Here is a 6074-nt window from a genome sequence, read left to right on the forward strand (position 1 = left end):
CTGAGAACGGGACCCCCGTTGAAGGAATCTTAGAAAGGACTGAAAGAGCTGAAGGGGCTCGAGACCCCATATGAACAACAATGCCAACCAACCAGAGCTTCCAGGGACTAAGCCACTACCCAAAGACTACACATGGACTGACCCTGGGCTCCAACCTCATAGGTAGCAATGAATATCCTAGTAAGAGCACCAGTGGAAGGGGAAGCCCTTGGTCCTGCCAAGACTGAACCCCCAGTGAATGTGATTGTTGCGGGGAGGACAGTAAAGGGGAGAGGATGGGGAAGGGAACACCCATTTAGAAGGGGATGTTGGCCTGGAAACCGGGAAAGGGAATAACATTTGAAATGTAAATAAGAAATACCCAATTCAATAAAGATGGAAAAAATAGAAAAAAATAGGGTTCTCTCTACATATACATATATACATACATATACATATATACATACATATACATATACATATACACATACATGCATATATACATACATATATATATACATATATATATGTATATATACATATATATCTCCAATGAAATTCACATCCAAACGGAAATGTTTTGGAATCCATCTTGCTTGGAGTCTGGAAAACAAATCTGTCTTCCAGGGTTTGAGTATTTTGCATTCTCCTGGGAAATGAAGGTGTTGGTTAAAAATCTAAGGCATTGCTAAGCCAGAATAACTTTCTCAGACATTAGTGACTGATGCAGACAGAGTACATTTTTTCCCCCTAGAATAGAATATTTGAGTCCTCGCGAGCACGATGAGTTGAACGTCTCCTCATAACGCTGTAGAACAGCATGGCTGAGGGAGACAACTCAGTCTTCTGAATACGTTGTTCATGTTGCTGAATCTGCCTTTCTATACCACAGCCTGTGACCGACAAGGTCTAGAGAAAACCAATGAGCCCATAAGTTGTCGCAGCATCCAAAGCAGTAGAAATCTGTGACTTCGAGTTACCATGTTTGACTTGGGTTTCTATTGCTGTGAAGAGACACCATGACCAGAACAACTCTTATCAAGGAAAATATTTAATTAGGACTGACTCACAGTTCAGAGGTTTAGCCCACTGTCATCATGGTGGGAAGCATGGTGGATCACAGGCAGAAATGGTGAGAGGTAACTGAGAGTTTTACATTCGGATTCATAAGCAGAAGAAGGAAGAGACAGTTAGCCTCTAGGCCTGGCTTCAGCTTCTAAAACCTCAAAGTACATCCAACTCCCAGTGTCACACTTCCTCCCACAAAGCTGTACTTCCTAAAAGTGCCGCTCCCTATGCACCTGTGGGGGCCATTTTTACTCAAACCACCACAGTGTTCATCTGCACTAATCTGTGCTAGGAAAAAATTACAGATCTTGAAGGGATTTTAATGTTGCTTAGGATCCTCTGGCCAAAGCCAGTCATGTGGCGTGGGTTTAATAGAGGCTGAAGAACATACTAGCTGCATGTTAAGAGGAAAAAATCAGCTGGTTTTGTCACACAGCTGGCCGCTATTAGACCCCAGTATCTTTATGAATCTAGTTTGCCTAATTGTGAATGGATAGTTGTCCTGGGGATGCTGCAAGCTCAACAAAGGAGATACTGTAGTATTCTAGAAGTCAGAGGAATTGGTGTGCATAGGGAGGTTCCGTGAGCTGCATGTGTGTTCTAGCCTTTACAGAAGCCAAGAGCCGAGCAGAAGAGAGATGCGGAAGCATGATCCTCACCATATGTCAGGGAGGGAGGAAGGAGGCAGCCAGACCAGCACCAACCTGGATGTGGCTGCTGATACTTAACACATGGGGAACAGCATTTAATTCAAAAACAGGTCCAGCTGAACGTTACAAATAAACCTCAATCATCTCCATGAAGATCTCTAATACTCATAAATTAGCTAGAATTTCATTTTAAACCTCTGTACTTATTTTTGATATTTTTTTGGTCTTAAGAAAACCATTTCCACAAAAATGTAGAGGTAGATTAATGTGACTTCAGCTCTTTGCCATTTGTAACCAGTGTCTCCAGTTGATTGACATGACCCTAAAACAAAAGGAATTGGAACCCAAAAGTTTTAGCTTATTGAATTCCATCTTTATGCAGGCATAAAACAAGGCAGAGGGTAGGAAAAAGGATCCACTAAGAGGCTACAAAAAGGTCAGCTGACAAAAAGGGCATAACAGATACCATCCTCAGAGTAACCGTGACCACTTGCAAGGGACAGCAAGAGCAGATTTCAGAATTCAGGTAGGTTTGTGTGACACTTTAGTGTCAAATATCCAGAAGGCTGAGCCCTCTGTGACGATTCATCCAACTGCATAGCCTCAAGGGATGTTCCACTGAGGCCGTGTGATGCTGATGCAGGTCACTCAGTGATACTGAGTGACAGTACTCCAGAGCTACAGCGCTGAGGATGCAACACGCCCTTTCTTGAGAAGAGAACATCCGGATGCATTGGCTATGTACAGTTCTAAACCCCGAGAGGAACTAATGCATATGTCCAGGGTACAACTCTATACTCATCTGCTTGAATCCAACTTTCTCAGCTCTGTAGAGATGTGGATGGGGACCAGAAAAAAAAGAGTCAGCCTAGGACACTTGGATGATATTATTGGAGAAGAAATCATATCCACACAAATCCAACAAGTGGCATAGCAGAAGCACAGAAGCAGAAACACAAAGAAGATCTACAACTATGTAGATAATAAATAGATTATGTCTGTTGGAGAGTAGCTGAGGGAGCTCGAAAGAGATGGCGTGAGATGGTTCTCAAAAGAACATTGAATTTCAGACAGGGGAGATAATGCAAGAGATGCAGAAATAAGGAAGGTCATGCATTTGGAGAGCAGAGTCATCTGACTTTACTGGAAGTGATTCGGTCATTTCTCAATAAATATTTATTGACTGTCTCTTCCGTGCCAGATATTGGTACTCGTGATACATCAGTGAGAAGAACAGATTATACATCACAGAACAGAAAAAGAAAAATTCCTGAGCTGGTTCCCATCCTGGGTGAGTGGAGGCAAGGAACTGGAAGAGAAATAAGAAGATAAGTGTGAAAGTGTTGAGGGCTGTCTGGGGGGCCTTGAACCCTTTGCCAATGATCTGGATCTGGAATGATGGCCTGGAATTTTGTATTGTGTGAGGACAAAGTCTCTAAGGACAGATACTGCTCCCCAGAGGGACAATAAATCTAAGAAGAAGATTGCAAGGATGACAAGAGCAAATGGGGGACATGGCAAAAACAAAAAGGGATGGCAGATGCTTAGCCCTTGGGGGCAGGAGGATCACTTGTCTCTGTCCTACTGGCTTCTTTGCACAGCTTCACATCCCTGGCAGGATTTGCTTCCTTTAAAGTGAACTGGTGAAAGAAGGGCAGAAATGGTATTGTGGATCTATGCATTTCAAAAGAAGGAGGTAATCTTTAGAAAAATAGCATAAAACACTCCCCAAAAGATAGGCAAGCACAGTAACTCGTACATGAACTTTGTGTTCACCCCACATGGAGTATCAGGTAGCAACTAAAGTAAGGATTCACTCAGGCCTAGCTTGGGGAACCAACGAGTCCGCTGGGCTTAGTGTGGGTGCAGTTATTTATGGAAGTATGGGTGTCCCCAAACAGCAGCATCCTTGACATCTCCGCAGAGATGGGAGCCTTTCCCACAGCTACACAGATGGCTTCCTCTGTCATGTACGCTTCCTTTCTTCTGCATTCTCCGGCTCTCCCCAAGGCCATGTACATTGGGGGCAGCACTAGCCACAGCTCATGAGAAGGCCCCAGAAGGAATGGCTAAAATCACAGGTGAGAAGCTAATGGTCCTCCTGACGTCCTCCTCCCATGGGTGAACACTACAGAGCCTGCTCTTCACTGTCCCTTGCAGGTGGCCATGGCTGCTCTGAGGATGGTATCTGTTATCCCCAAAGAACAGTGTTCCACTTTGTTAGATGACCACTTTGTAGACCGTTAGTGGGTCCTTTTCCTACCCTCTGCCCACATAAAGATTGAATTCAATAAGCCAAATTTTGGGGGTTCCAATTCCTTTTGTTTTAGGGTCATGACAATCAATGGGAGACACTAGTTTCAAAGGACAAAGAGACTGAGAAGTAAGGGATGTGTCCTCTCCCTGGATCACTGCACTAAAGAGGTTCGTCCCCCACCCTACCCTGCAGAAGACCATAGCTGCTGGTTCTTGTTTACTTCTAGAATGGTCCTTTCCCCATCAGCCTTTCTACATCAGCCAGAGCCTACAGACATTGTCAACAATGTTTATCACCCTTAACTTTCTCCACAGGGCTCCATAGCTTCACTCAGCCTCACTTTGTTAAATTAAAACTTTCAGTGTGATGTTTTACTGCCAGGACCATGACAAGTCAGATGACTAAAGTCATTTAAGAGTTGAAAATCCAAATAGAATATGTCAGTGAGTTCACAGTTTTAGGAAAGTAAAAGCTACAGTAAAGTCTTTTTTTTTCTTTTGAATTATAAGGGCAAATAGCAGGAAGAAGGCACAAGCAAAAAGTCTTCTGCAGATCATATTGTTCACCTATGTTTGTTTCCACAAAATTAGCCAGGAGAACAGAAGACAATAGAAAGGTAGATCTAAGGCATAGTAAGTAGTGGGCCGCTGTCTCAGAGAAGTCAGATTAAACAGTACTGGCTAAGGAAACAAGGATGTGGTAGGAAACACAGATGCAAGGTGTGATAGAAAATCAGACAGTGAGGGTGGGGACGAGCAGAAGACTTCTGTCTTCTAGGCACAAAATGTTTGCTAAGATAGTTATAGAAAACTGCTCACAGTTTGAAGGAAAGAGGAAAAGAGAAAGGGCCTAACAGTTATGACTTAAACTTTGCTCTGAGGTGATACTCAGACATAATGAAATCACTAAGCCCAAACTTTACCCCCTGCAGTGAACAGGAGATTTAGAAGAAGCAAACCGAGCTGCCGATGCCTGCGCCAGGATTCCAACCTGGGTAGAGAAGAATGGGGCTTAATAAAGGAGCTGTGCAGAGCTGATCCAAGGGCTAATCATCTGCTCACTGCCCAGCACCATAGACAGCACAACGTGAAATAGAAAATATACTTTATATTTTCAAAAAACACACAAGCTAGCTGGCACAGTGCAGAAACATAACTGACTTTGTTCTGAAGATCATATACTAGAATTTGAGAAAGACTTTTGGAACCAAGTTCAAACCAGGTCCTAAGCCCTGTGGATATCAAATAATCTGCTTCGCACCTGTGTCTCAGCTTCCCAACCAATAAAGAAAATAAGAATTTATGACTTCTCCACTGTCATTCCGTTGTAAAGACAGTCACAGATGTTGGGAGACACACCTTGTGCCGGGACTGAGGCGGCGTAGTGGGAGACAAACAGGTCATCCTGGGAAGCAAAAAAAGGACAAAGTGGTATAGAAATGAACCCCAAAACGGGTGAAACTGGAACAATTTCACCAACATTACAAATCTTGACACTTGATTACAAGCAAAGCTATAAAGTTTATAAGAACACATACCAACATAAATAAAAGAATAAAACTCACAGGGAAAGAAGAGTCCTGTCTTTTAAGAAATTCAAGAATTTTAGAAAACTTGATTCCTCTCTGTATTCACCCAGAAAATGGGTCACCCTTACTGACCCGTTTCCCAGTTGATAGAGTAGAGAGAAAACAGCAGCTCTGTGCCACAGACGAATAAAACACATACATGCTTGCTATGAACCAAGCAAAGTTTATGTTCACTAACAATGAGCTGCAGGCACCAAATGACGAGGACGGTTTTTCTTCTCTGTGGTCTTCTTCTACTAAGTCTCTAACCTCAGTAGAATTATGGAAAGACTTCAGATGAACTCAGCCTAGAGGGCTTCCTTGACAACACCCCCTCAGGCTGTTTATACCTTAGGAAAATGGAGATGAGCAGCAAATAAATTGCCACAGACCAGAAACAGAAACGAAAACTGGGAAAACATAACAGCCAAATGCAATGTGCTACTCTGGGTTGGTTTCTGGAACAGAATAAGGCTATTGAAATAATGAAAACAAAAATCAGTCTAGAGTTCAGTGAATTAAAAAAAAAAAAGATGGTCCAGTTGGTAGCTAC

This window comes from Rattus rattus, chromosome 10, assembly GCF_011064425.1.
Source record: "Rattus rattus isolate New Zealand chromosome 10, Rrattus_CSIRO_v1, whole genome shotgun sequence".
In the NCBI taxonomy this organism is placed as follows: Eukaryota; Metazoa; Chordata; class Mammalia; order Rodentia; family Muridae; genus Rattus; species Rattus rattus.